The sequence below is a fragment of the Pelophylax lessonae genome, assembly GCF_965119305.1.
Source record: "Pelophylax lessonae genome assembly, chromosome: 8".
NCBI lineage: Eukaryota > Metazoa > Chordata > Amphibia > Anura > Ranidae > Pelophylax > Pelophylax lessonae.
In genome coordinates, this window is record NC_138775.1 from 144,287,296 (window position 1) to 144,301,762 (window position 14,467).

Consider the following 14,467-nt stretch of genomic DNA (forward strand, 5'->3'; position numbering starts at 1 on the left):
CTTTTCTCTGAGGTTCACTGACAGACACAGCTTCAATTCTTCAGACCATTGAGTATTATACTGTCTCTCTTCAGGAGTATAACTAAGTGAAAACCTTTTTGGTTACGCCCCTGGGGCAGTCCTAGAGGGTATACCATCACTTCCTGCTTTAGGACTCCAGTTTGTAACAAGCAGTGTCAGAAGAACAAAAAGCTCAGCCCCAAAAGAAGGGCGGGTGCTGTGTCTGTCAGTGAAATTCAGAGAAAAGGATTTTACAGTAAGACCGTTCACTGACCGACATAGCTTCAATTCTTCAGACCATTGGGATGTTCCAAAGCAGAGTCAACATGAGGGGTGGGAAAAAAAACCCCCCACAGTAAACGCAGAATTCCCAACAAGGCTAAACATAGCCAACCAGGTAACAACAGGAGCTCAACTAGGAACAACTGGAGCTCACCACCAGGAAAAATTTTCACCCTCAAGAAGCGGAAGCCTCCGCAACCGCAACCTGCAAAACCTTGCGGCCAAACGCTGCATCTGAAGATGCAAGTACATCCACCCTATAAAATTTTGTGAAGGTGTGTACAGACGACCACGTAGCCGCCTTGCACGCCTGAACCACTGATGCCTGATGACAGAAGGCTCAGGAGGCACTAGGTGCCCTCTTAGAATGCGCTTTAACAGGGAAAGAAGGAACCTGACCCTTAATGGAGTAGGCTTGCACCACCATTTGCCTGATCCACTTGGGAATGGTTGCAGCTGATGCGGCCTGCCCCTTACAAGGTCCACCCATAAGAACAAAGAATCGGATTCCCTAATCGGTTCAGTCACCACCAGATACACCCGAATCGCCCTTACCACATCCAAAGAATGCAAGGCAATTTTCTTAGGATGTGTAGGCTTAGGATATAGGGACGGTAACACAATGTCTTCATTCAAGTGAAACCCCGAGACAACCTTAGGAAGGACCGCCTGACAGGAGCAGGAAAAGGAAAATCCCCCAATGGTGTGGGACTTTGTATGCCACATGCACACTGAACAAGAATACGAGAATTGTATGGGTACAAAACAATTTTATTACACAAAACACAAAAATTATACAACATATATGTCTAAAAAAGGATAGACACACAATTAAAAAACCTTGACAGGAGCATGTCTGACTTCCGGGATGTGAAGAGCGTTTCTCGGCAGCTCCGCTGCCACTGATTAACCTGCCACAGAATCCTGTGTCATCCAATATCCTACCTGCATCGGTCCATTCCACTACGACTCCTGGACGTCTCCAGTGATCACCCGACATGGTCAAATATGGTAGGGATGTCCCACCATCCCCGTCGAGCCGCGGCTCGGGTTCCCCCGGACAGGCCCAAGAGGATATGATGCCCGCACTCCATCTCCGGGCGGCGCGGCCTCGGACAGCCCGCTATTACACTGGCCGGAGAACGGTGGAGACTGGCCAGCACTGCATCCAGCGGTGAATGCTGGGGGGGCAGACGGGGACCCACCGCCTACCCCCCTGGCAGAACCTACCCTAGCGCAGATTATGGACGCCATCAAGAATTGCCAGGCCTCCCTGACCTCCCATATAGACGCCCTGCGGGTGGATTTCTCCCTCCTCAAGGAGGATGTCCATAAGTTGCGGCACCGTGTCTCCACTGCGGAACAGAGGATCAGCTCGGTGGAGGATGATGTCTTCCCTCTCCCCGCAGCCATCAGGGACATAGGCGGGCACAGGCGGCGAAGCTGGTTGACATGGAGGACCGCCTGCGCCGTAATAATCTCAGCTTTCTGGGATTCCCTGAGGGAGCGAAAGGTGGGCACCCGGAGGACTTCCTCCCGGACTGGATGTGGAGGTCTCTGGGAACGGACACCTTTTCTCCCCTTTTTGCTATTGAGCGGGCCCCCCACCGAGTCCCCTCTCGGGCCCCCATCCCGGGGGCTAGGCCCAGACCATTGCTGGCGCGCATTCTTCACTTCAGGGACAGGGATGCCGCACTGTGGAAGGCGAGGGAGCTGGCGGATTTCAGTTTTAATAATATTACCATTTTCCCTGATTTCTCTGCAGCGACACAAAAGCAGAGGGCTGCATTTCTACATGTTAAAAAGGGTCTCAGGGAATGGCACCTTCCTTATAGCATGCTTTACCCTGCAAAATTGAGGGTGGTGTACAAAAGCAAAGTGCAATTTTTTTTGGATCCTTCAGATGCTGATCAATGGTTGGATTCCCTGGGAAGAGCCTGATTTTCTATCTCCTGCAGTGATGATAACGTGACATTGCTCGTCTGCCCTTCTACAAGTATGATTCTCCATGACCTAGTGGGGGGGCTGGCTGAGTCATTCTGATTTGGGGGCCTTTCTTTGCTGACATAAGTTATCTTTTCCTCTTCATCCTGCTGACCTGTTATTACTGTGGGCCCCGGTGCTCTTCTTCTCTATTTAATGTACTCATCTGGACCGGATGACTGATGTATGCTGTGTTAAATTGTGACCCCGGAGGTTCGCATGAACAACCAAGATGTCTGCTTATCCACTATGGTTCACTACCTGGTTTAGTTTGGGGCTGAAGCCTGTGAAAGTTGGGGTTACGAGCAGGGTGAGGGGTTTTGTTTTGTTACTGGGGACTGCTTTCCGATCTATGCACTTTTATGTTTTCTCTTCTCACATTTTTTTGGGGCTGGTGCTGTTTTTGGACTACGTTTTTCCCCTGGTATCCACTAGGGGGACTATCTCCTTTGGAGTCATGGTTCTGCTGTTACTATTATTACAATGGCTGTGGAAACTTTAACGGTCTTATCTTGGAATGTTAGAGTTAAAAGGGCTTTGGTGTTTAACTGCATTCAGAAGTACAAGCCTCAAATCATTTTCTTGCAGGAGACTCATTTGTGAGGATCCAGAATCTTGGCCCTGAAAAGAGCATTTATTGCGCATAGTTTTCATTCTACCTTTTCAAATTATGCTAGGGGAGTGACGATACTAATCGCGCGCTCCCTTAGCTGCACGGTTAAGCATGTGGTTACAGATGTTTATGGTAGATATGCCATTGTGCCCCTACAAATTGATAATGTGGTTTACACCTTTGTAGCTGTTTATATCCCCCCCCCCCGTTCACCTTGGCCTTTTGGGACACTGTGATGGCCCAGCTCCTCCAAGTGGGGGAGGGTGCCGGTTCTGTTGGCAGGGGATTTTAACTCTGTGTTATCCTCGGCATTGGACAAGTGTTCGGGGGACGCTCTGACTTCTTCCTCTCTGGCGGCCTCGGTTGCCAGGTACAACTTGGTAGATTGCTGGAGATGGAAGAACCCAGAAAGCAGGGAATATTCTTGTTACTCGGCTTCACATAAAACCCTATCTAGAATTGATTTGTGTCTGGTGTCTCCTGATTTGCTTCCCAAGATGTTGGCAATCTCGTATCTCTCTAGGGCCATCTCGGACCACTCCCCGATGCTGATGAAGCTTGGCCTCTCCGCAGCTCGGGGATACAGGATGTGGCGGCTCAGCCCCCTATGGTGGTCTGAGGAAATTTTTTTTTTAACATTACAGCCAAGGAGGTGGCCCACTTTTGGTCGGTCAATCAGGAGACAGCTACCGGGGCTATTGTGTGGGATGCCTTTAAGGCTACCATGAGGGGAGCGGTGGCGGGAATGATTCATCAATTGCGGCAGGATAGGGCATCGAGGGTAGATTCTCTACAGTCGACGGTGACTGCAGCAGAATTGGAATATATTAAGAATCCTTCCTCCTCCAAATACTTTTTGTGGCCAGATAGTGCTCGGCAATTGGACCTTGTGCTCCTGGAAAAAACTCAGAAAAAGCTGTTGTATCAAAAACAAAGGTTGTTTGAATATGGTGATAAGAACAGTAAAATTTTGGTGTTCATCTCATGCTCTGAACACCTGGTTACAGCCATCTTGGGGGTTTATGATAGTAGCTCACACTTATGCACTAAGAGGAAGGACATAATGGAGGCCTTTGTTTCCTTTTTTTAATCCCTGTATACATCCCAGGTTTCCTACACCTTGACTGAACTAGATCTCAACAGATCCCTCTAGCTGCACTTGATGACGCTGATAGATTATCTTTGGACTCACCCATCTCCACTGAGGAGATTGCGGCAGCAATGGCCTCCTTCGCTGCCAATAAGACACCGGGATTGGATGGGTTCCTGATTGAGTGGTACCGAGCTTACTCGGAAATCCTCATCTCGCGGTTGTCAAACCTGTACTCAGACCTTTGATAGTGGGGTGCTCCCGGCCTCCCTTCGGGAGGCTCTAATAGTTCTAATTCCTAAGCCGAACAAGGACCCCAGATACTGTGAATCCTACCATCCTATTTCCTTAATTAATATGGACGTTAAGATTCTGGCCAAGGTTTTACCCCGAAGAGTGAATTCCATCATCTCTAAAATTATTAATCCGGATCAGACGGGGTTTATACCAGGGCGTTCCACGGCAATAAACCTGTGCCGTCTTTTCACGAATCTTCAAATTCCTGCAGAAGCACCGGACACCAGGGTAGTAGTGTCTTTAGACACTCATAAGGCCTTTGACTCTGTGGAGTGGCCCTGTTTGCAGTCCTTGAGTGGCTGGATTTTGGGCCGAAGTTTATTAGATGGGTTAAATTACTATATGACTCCCCAACGGCTCCCTTGCGAGTTAACAGCAGCATCACAAAGCCCTTTTCTGTGTGTCGTGGTATCAGGCAGGGGTGCCCCTTGTCGCCCCTGCTGTTTGCCATGGCCATAGAACCTCTGGCTACACTGCTTAGGAAGGACAGGAGGATACATGGTTGTAGTGTGGGAGATTTGGAGGAAAAGACATCTCTATATGCCGATGATATGCTCCTTTACTTGGCGAATCATGGGGGGGGGGGGGGTCGTTGACGGTGGCCTTGGAGGTGATAGAAACTTTTGGAAGGTACTCGGGGTTTAAAGTTAATTGGGACAGGTCCGTGGTCTTCCTATTTGATCCTGCCATGTCCTCTAGTATAGTTATTCCGCATGCACTTCAGGTGGTGTCCAAATTGAAATACCTGGGGGTGACGGTCCAGCAACCCATACAGACTTATGTTAATAATATTAGCCCAACGGTACAGAGAGTCAAGCAGACAACCTGGATTAAATTGCCCCTCAACCTGATGGGGAGAACTAATATTTTCAAAATGGTATATCTGCCCCGCTTCCTCTATCTTTTCTGGCAGGCCTCAATGTATCTCCCCAAAACACTTTTTACTACTATTGAGACCCTACTCACGTCATTCATTTGGGGGGGGGGGGGGGGGTTGGGCGGCTCGGATCTCTTTGAATACCCTGAAACTTCCATCTACTGCGGGGGGTCTGGCGGTCCCTGATCTCCAGGCCTATTATCTAGCATCCCAGTTGACTCATGTTCATGCCTGGTTCTTCCCTGATCTCCCGAATACAGCGGTTACCACTTTGGCAGCCATGATGGGTTCCTATGAGGCCCTGTTGAACTTGTTGTACAGGAAAGGTCCCTATCCCTCGGGTGGGGCAGGGATTCTGCGGCTCTCGTACAAGATTACCCATATTTGTAATAAACGGATGGGGGGTTCGTCCTTCAATGAGACTCCCAATACTCCGCTGTGGTATAACCCGGGGCTGCAGGAGGTATATAAATTGTCTGATCCGAGGAGGTGGGCAAGCTTTGATTTGAAATATGCTCAAAATCAGCTATTTGCAGATTGCATGTTTAAGTCTTTCCCTGTGTATCCTCTACCTGCTGGTTCCTTTATCTGCAACTTCGGCATGCGGTGGCAGCGCAATTTGGCCTAAACGGGGGGCATCTGGTTCCGGTGCGATTGGAGAGGGAACTTATGGATGCTGATCATGGTAAACTCATCTCTAAGTATTATTCTTTGCTCCTTGTGGACCAGGACAGACTGGCTAACCTGAAAAATCGTTGGTGTTTAGAGCTGCCACAATTGGAGGAGGAAGCATGGGATGAGCTGCTTGATTCCCAATTTTCTGGAATTATAGCAGCAGGAGACAGGGTGATACAATTGAATTACTTGCACAGGATTTATTATACCAGATGGGGAGACTTCCGTCTCCGGAATGTCACCGGTGTCAGGTGCCTAGGGGCGATTTCCTTCATATGGTTTGGTCGTGTCCAGGGGTTCAAGACTTCTGGAAGGGGGTGTGTCGGCTTATGGAAGAAAAACTGGCACTTCTGAATGTCTGCTCTCCTGACAGGTGCCTGCTTGAGAATCTGGCTGAGGAGGACCTTAGACAGTCCCAGAAGGTGTTAATACGCATCTTATTCTTTTATGCTAAAAAAATGATTGCATTGCGATGGAAGAAACCTGATCCCCCCACTGTGGGGGATTGGGTTGATCTCGTCAATGGTGCTCTACCTCTATATAAGCTTATGTACTTAGCTCGTGGCTGCCCTAAAAACCTTGATACATTATGGCTGGTCTGGGTGGAATCGGTGTCGGGAACCCTGGATGTGTAAGAGGGATTTGAGTTGAGTGGGTAAATCTGCATGGTTATTGTGATCACCCCTAGGATTCCTAATCTGGGCTTCTACACTGCCTGAATGACAATGTTAATTTCTCCTTGCTCAATGGAACATTTGGGTTATTTGTACAGCACGGGTACTCGCTTCAGGATTGTGCTATCATATAGGTTGGATGGTTTGGGAGGGGGGGTTCTGTTTTATAGTGCAGTCCTGAGATAGCTTATTATGATTCACATTTCTAATAACTGTGTGGTTATTATGTGGCTGCCTATTTTTATACCTACTGTCTTTTGTAACTGCATTGTTGCCTATGTTTGTTGGCTGTTATGTACCTTGTATTTGCATTAATAAAAATTACCTTAAAAAAAAAAAAAAAAAAGGAACGCCTGACAGGGTCGCAACACCACTTTGTCCCTATGAATCACTAAGTAAGGTGACTGACAGGACAACGCAGCCAACTCCGACACGCGACGTGCGGAAGTAAAAGCTACCAAGAAAGCCACCTTGTGTGACAGAGTGGGCAGAGGAATTTCTCTAATATTTTCAAAGGTGGGCCTTTGAAGCACCAACAGAAACAAATTGCAATCCCACGGAGATACCAGGGATCGCACCGGAGGAGCCAGATAGCAAACTCCCTGCACAAAAGTGTGAACCAAGCACTTCGCCGCCAACTGCCTATGGAAAAAAATAGCCAAGGCAGAAATCTGGCCCTTGATGGTGCCCAGAGCCAAACATTGATCTACACCCAATTGTAGAAACTCCAACAGGTGAGACACAGAAAAAGGAGCAGGGAGAAACCCCCCCGAGACTCACATCAAGTAATGTACGCCTTCCAAACTCGATGATAAACCTTCCTGGAAGTAGATTTCCTAGCCTTCAACAGTATAGGAATCACCAACTCCGACAGCCCTCTGTCTTTCAGCACCTGGCTTTCAATAGCCAAGCTGTTAAAGCCAGCGACCGTAAATCAGGATGGGAGATTTTTCCCTGAGATAGAAGATCTTCCCTGAGAGGAAGCTTCCAAGGGACGTCCACTACCAGCCTTACCAGGCCTGCGTACCAAGACCGGCGAGGCCAGTCTGGTGCGACCAGAATGACAGGAATTCCTTCTACCTCGATTCTGCCTACCAGTCTCGACAGAAGTTGTATTGGAGGAAAGGCGTAAATCAGATGATACTAACCCCAAGGGGTCACCAGAGCGTCTGCGGCATCGGCCAGAGGATCTCGAGAACTTGACATGAACCTCAGCACCTTCCTGTTGAAACGGGAAGCCAGCAGGTCCACATTGGGGGTCCCCTACCGAAGACACAGTTGATGGAAAACCTCTGGGTGAAGAGACCATTCTCCCGGATCCAACGTCTACCGACAGATAGTCTGCTTGCCAATTCTCTACCCCCGGAATGTGCACAGCATAGAGGGCCAGAATCGTTCTGCCCACCTCAAGATGTTGGTCACTTCCCGGGCCACCAGGGCACTCTTTGTGCCGTCTTGATGACTGACATATGCCACAGCCGTAGAGTTGTCAGATTGTATCCACACAGAAACGATCTATCCATTGAGACAAAGTCTGATCGCCCGAATTTCCAGGATGTTGATTGGCAAACTGGACTCTTTCCGAGTGGCCGCTGGACTATACAAACATGGCCACTGAAGCCGGGAATACAGAGAAAATTGTGTTACCACGCGGCGCTGCACAGGACGCTGGACCCCAGGGAAAAGTTCACAGCACCCAGGTACGGACACCCCCTACAGGGGGCCGACAGCTGCATCACCCACCGCTCCTCCAGCCCAGCACCATACAAGCCCCCCTACCCAATTTTACCCATGTCCCCTCAAAAGGGGCCGGGGGAGGACAGGGGGCAGATGAGGGCACCAACTTAGGGGCTAACCCCGCAAAAGGAGAAGAGGGAAGCACAAGGGGGAGGAAGGACACAGGAGGGGCCCACCATCCCCAAGGGGGGCCTGCAACAACCCCCCATAAATTCCGCAGGAAAGGAGGGGGGACACTACTCACCATATCAAGGTCACCAGGCGGGCGCTACTCCCAGCAGTCCACCGCACCATCTTGGAATGGGGGGTGCTGCGGCCTGAGGTACGCTGCGACTATGGTCGTGTCTGTTGTGACTAGGGCTATGGGACCTCACGAGGCATTTCACTCACCGGACAGCCCCTGTCCAGTGGAGCCATGTTGCGGCCAACCTAGTGTAGAGCTAATAGTTGGATCGTGTTCGTAGGCAAGACTGGGAAGACCGTAAGGATCTAGGATATCCAGTGTGTCGCCCAGTCCAGCTGTTGTAGTTCACACAGGAACAAAAATAAAGAAAAAGTAAAAAATTCCATTTAAATAGGAAAAAATGCCAGGACTGCAGATCCCAGCAGAGAGCAAGGACCTTACTCCTGACTAGGCAGAAAAAACAGGAGTCCTACAGCAGGAAGTGATGGTATACCTTCTGGGACTGCCCCAGGGGGGTAACCAAAAAGGTTTTCACCTAGTTCTACTCCTGGAGACAGTATAATACCTAATGATCTGAAGAATTGAAGCGGTGTCTGTCAGTAAACAACCAAAGAGAAACTACATTTTTGTTTATGTTATAAAATATTGCAAGTAATCAATCTTTCTTCATAAGTTTAGGCCAAACTGTATTCTGCTACATTTCTTTAGTAAAAATAACCCAAATCTGTGTATATTATTTAGTCTGTGTGAAAGAGAGAGTCTATAAACTATGGAATATATATTTGAAAAATGATCAATTCTGATGTACCTATTTCATGTCTTGAGGCCCTAACATGCCAGGAAAGTACAAATTCTCCCCTTTTTGGAAAGTAGATAGTCCAGGGTATTTAGTAAGAGGTGCGATTTTTTATGTTGTCATTTTTTATCAAAATTTTGGGAAAGTGAAGAAATTAGGTAATTTTTTTTCACAAAGTCATTTTAATAAGATATGTCTCACACGCAGCATAGGCATACTTAAAAGTACACCCAAAAACACATTCTGCTATGCCTCCCAGTTATGGGGGATACCACATATGTAAGACTTTTGCAGCCTAGCCACATAGGGGGCCCAAAATAAAGGAGCACCTTTGGACTTTCAAGGAGTGTAAATTATGTATTCTTTTTCTTGACTACCCATCACATTTTTGGAGGCCCTGGAGCACCAGGACAAAGGAAACACCTGATATCATTTTGGAAAGCACATACTCCAAAGTATTTTCTAAGAGGCAAAATAAATCTTTGGAAAATGTCATTTTTTGCCACACATTTTTGGAAAATGAAGGAAAGATAAATAAAATGTTTTTTTCCTTGTTTTTTACACTAAGGTGTCAATTAATAAGCTATTTCTAACACATCATTTGCATACTTAGAATTTTTGTTTTTTTTAGCTAATTAATTGGAAGGCTTTCATTGCCAACTAAAAACATGGGTTCTTTTCTGCATTTTTGTAAGATTTAGTAAAGCCAAGAGAGAAACTATTCTTTGTATCTTTTTAGTAAACATTTACAACTTGCATTGAGCCTTTTCACCTCACAATCTTCTCTGGGTACCTGCCTTTTTTCCCACACTTTGCATGTGCTCTAACTCCCTGTACATGTTTGTTCTGTAAGTAATAGTCAGTGTGTTATCACTTACTGGTTTCATACTTGGAAACCAAGTAAAGTGGCCCATTCCTAACACCTACAACCCAATATGGTTCCCATCCCTTAGTTGTATTCAAGCTTTACCTTCAGTCTTGCAGTTATCCAGGTTCTTTGGTACTAAAATTGCTGCACAGATTCTCCCAGCGTGCATTTAGATAGGGCCTGTTTAGATTGGGCAAGTCAGATAGGGCCTGTCTCATTTCCTGGCTGGAAGACATCCAATGCCATCTATCTCATTCCTCCCCATTTTTACTGTCCCTGGTCCACACCTTACATTTACGCAATTTCAGTTCTTTCAATTATGGAGGCTCAGCCTCACATGAGGGCATTACCCAGGGTGGTCTATGTGCAAATGCAGCCTGCATAAGAACTAGAATGACCGGAATCCCTTTGGTTTTGATCCTGCGCAAAAGCCGCGGCAGAAGTTAGGGAGGAGGGAAGGCGTGGATCTGACGATACTGGCCCCACCAGCCCTTCAGAGCTTCTATGGCATCCGCCAGAGGATCCTGTGACCTTTCCACAAACCTCGGTACCTTTCTGTTGAGCCGAGACGCCAACAGATCGACCTCGGGGTTGCCTCACCATAGACAAATTAGATGAAACATGTTTGGAAGAAGGGACCACTTCCCTTGGTCCAACGCCTGCCGACTGAGATAGTCTGCCTGCCAGTTTTCCACTCCTGCGTACAGGGGAGAGTGCTGGAACAAAGTGTTCTGCCCACCAGACTATGCTGGCTACTTCCAGGGCAGCCAACACACTTTGTCCTGCACTGGTGATTGACATAAGCCACCGCCGTGGCATTGTCTGACTGGATCCGTACCAGGAGCCCCCCGAAGACGATCCATCCAGTGATCCAGACACGGCCTGATCGTCCGAAACTCCAAAACATTGATAGGCAGTCTGAATTTCTCCAGTGTCCAACAATCCTGAGCGTAGCTCAGTCCCAGGACACCTCCCCTTCCAGACAGATTGGCATCCGTGATGACCACTGTCCAATATAAGGGGAGAAAGAACTTACCCTACCGAAGAGCCGGAGAGCGAAGCCACCAGACCAGTGGCCCGCTGGTTTCCCAGCTCAGCTGAATCCGATTGTCCAGAGACTTCGGACACTTGTCCCATTTCCCCAGGATCTCCCTTTGAAGGAACCTTGTATGAAACTCTGCAAACGGAACCGCCTCAAAGTTAGACGCCAAGAAGTCCACGGAAAACCACAAAGTGTCCCCCCCCCCCACCCGACGCATGGGTGAGTGCGTAACTTAATGCTGAAGGAGCCTTGTCCGCGGGTCTAGAGAATCCAGCTCTCGACTTGCTAGAACAGGGCCGCTTGCAACCTCCCGAGGAGGGCTTGAAAGGTTCTGAACCCTTGAAAGTTGACCCTAAGGAACGAAAAAACTTTTTGTGAGCCGAGAAAGAAGGGCCTTGTCTGTGAGGAGGTTCTTTTTGCTTCCCAGACTGTGGAAGAAAGGTACTTTTCCCCCCTGTGAGACTCTTAATGATGTCATCCAGGGTAGCCCCAAACAGGTGATCGCCTTGAAAGGGTATGTATAAAAAAGGGATTCACTCCAGAAATAAAGAGATTATTCTCCCACTCTACAAGACTCTGGTCCGGCCACATCTGGAGTATGCGGTCCAGTTCTGGGCACCGGTCCTCAGGAAGGATGTGCTGGAACTGGAGAGAGTCCAGAGAAGGGCAACAAAAATAATTAGGGGAATGGAGGACATCAGCTATGAGCAAAGACTACAAGCACTGAACTTATTCTCTCTGGAGAAGAGACGCTTGAGGGGGGATATGACATCAATGTTCAAATACTGTACTGGCGACCCTAGCATAAGGAACAAACTTTTCAGAGAAAGGGAATACAATAAGACACGTGGCCACTCACTAAAACTAGAGGAAAAACGGTTTAACCTTAAAATACGTAAGGGGTTCTTCACTGTCAGAGCAGTAAGGATGTGGAATTAGCTTACACAAGCAGTCGTATCAGCAGGGAGCATCGATAGTTTAAAAAAAACGATTAGATGTGCACCTTAAAGACCACAACATACAGGGGTATACAATGTACAGTTAACAGCAAACACACACACACATCATAGATTGAACTGGATGGACTGATGTCTTTTTTCAACCTCACAAACTATGTAACCGGGGCAATTGCTAGGACTGGCCTCAGCACTGAAGCAGCAATAGTGAACATATTGCTGTCCACAGACTACACCTTTCTGTCAGCTGGATCCTTAAAAGCCGGAGATTCCTCTACTGGAATTATGGTTGCCTTGTTCAACCTGGAGACGGGGGGGGGGGGGTTCACCACTGGTGGGCCAGTCTACTTCTTGAGGAGTGACTCTTCAAGGGGGTACCTCACAGCGAAGCGTTTAGGAACCACAAAGGAGCGTTTTTGGCGCTCCCAGTCTTTATAGGCAACCCTGTCAAAATAGGAGGGATAAGGAAACACTTTTGCAGTGCGAGACGGTTTGTGGGTGCCAAAGGGGACAGCCACCTTCGTTGCAGTTGCATCTACCATTTTTAAAGTGTCCCGCACAAATGTAATCAGTGCGTCAACCAGCGCCTTCTCGTGCGCAGCTACAGGTGTGGAGGAATCCTCACTATCTGATAGATCAGGGAGAGTGCGGCCACAAACCCCGCAGTGTGGGCCACGCCCGTGGCGCTAGAGCCAGATTAAAGATATGACAAGACAGAGGAGGCAGGGAAGGACGGGGGGGGGGGCGCTTTCTGCTGGCCCGTCACCCAAAGGCCACCAGCACCCTGGAAACAAAGGACTCCAGGACTGCCGTCAGTGCATCAACAGAAGACTGGGATCCAGAGGGACCTGCTGCCTCAGAGAGGGGGTCAGGTGGGGAAACATACTTCTGAAACACCATAAGGTAAAAGGGTAACCCATCACAAAGTGTCTAGCACTGCTATGGGACTCCTCCACCGCACCTGTATCACCACAGGGGTACCGGAAAGCAGAGCACCCCCACTACCTGCAGCAGGGAGAGGGAGGGACCCCACCAGACTCACCACCCCACCAGAGTAGCACTGGTCTGCACCAGATATAGCTAGTATCCATGTTCGGTGTCCAGGGGAAAAGGAGGAGCTCCCACCGCCAAAATCGCCGCTCAGAGGCTCCACTGTCATGGTCAAGCTGGCCCACAGAGACTGCCGAACAAAAGGGGGGTCTGTGGGGGAACCCGCAGATCTAACCGTCCCAGGGACGTGTCCACCACAAGCCACATTATGGTGGAGAGGAGGGGGGGGAGCAGCTAATCATCATATCAGGAACCAGGCGGGCACCACTCCAGACAGAAGCCACATTCCCTGGCCAGACTGGGGGACCACTGGATCTAGCTATCCAGCCTGTCGCCTAGTCCGGCAGTTGATTGTAGATCTCACAGGAAAAAGCAGGAGAAAAAAATACCATGCAAAAAGAAAAAGTGCCAAGACCAGAGCTTCTGGCAGGGAACTAGGTCCTTACTCCTGACTAGGCATTAAAACTGAAGGCCTATAGCAGAGAGGGGGGTGTATTCCACCTAGGACTGTCCTTAGGCGTAGCCAAGTCTTTTTTCTGCCTAGTGTCCTACTCTGGAAGGAGGCAATATAACCCTATGGTTCTGAATATGGAGAGCTGTGTCTGTCAATGAACGAAAGAGAAATTCGATTTTGTGTGAAATCAACTTCTAATCCAGTGGCTGTATGTAAGTAATGAAGTCAGCTTATCTGCATAATAGATCTGCGAGTTCCTGTGCCCAGCCAGGTAATGTAAGAGGAGGCTCCTCTCAGAAGGTAGCACATCAATTATTGTATCCTGTACGAGGGAAAAGCCAGACACCTCGGCATCTGCAATGTGGGAGCTGAGATCTCTGATGATCCTGCTCTTTTTACTCTAATCCTCATGCTTCCCTGCTGTCCTCATGCTTCCCTGCTGTCTGGTTATACACCAAGCTGCGGATGCACAGAACCTGCTCTTTCTTTTCTTGCATCCAGGTGTCTCCTGTGCTCAAATCTGCCCTGTGATTGCTGCCCAGTGGTTGCTGTCCTGTGACTGGTATTCTTTGCTTATTGCCTTGTGTCCCCATTGCTTGTCCATTATTCTTCTTGGATTGCCCCTTGTGTACCTAGACTTACTGGTTGTTGTACCATTTTCCCCTCAGAAATTGTCCTTGCTGTGCCATATTGCTATCCTGTGGACTTTTCCTCCTTGCTGTGCCATATTGCTACCCTCTTGACAATTTGTCATGTAAAGTACCCTGTCGGCTCTTCTCCTGCTGGCCCCTGCTTTGCCTGCATTGCATGGAGAAGCACAGATACCCAGTAATGATGTCACTGAGTCAATTAAGATATCTAATGAAAACTGAAAGGTTTTATTAAAAAA

At 48.4% G+C, this 14,467-nt stretch overlaps 1 protein-coding gene across 1 annotated transcript in view; it reads right to left on the bottom strand.

Moving 5' to 3' along the window:
• Positions 1 to 14,467, bottom strand: part of FIRRM (FIGNL1 interacting regulator of recombination and mitosis) — a gene marked incomplete at both ends in the record, with an annotated part of 580,029 nt that overhangs the window by 290,380 nt on the left and 275,182 nt on the right. The gene's annotated exons all lie outside the window — the stretch shown is intronic.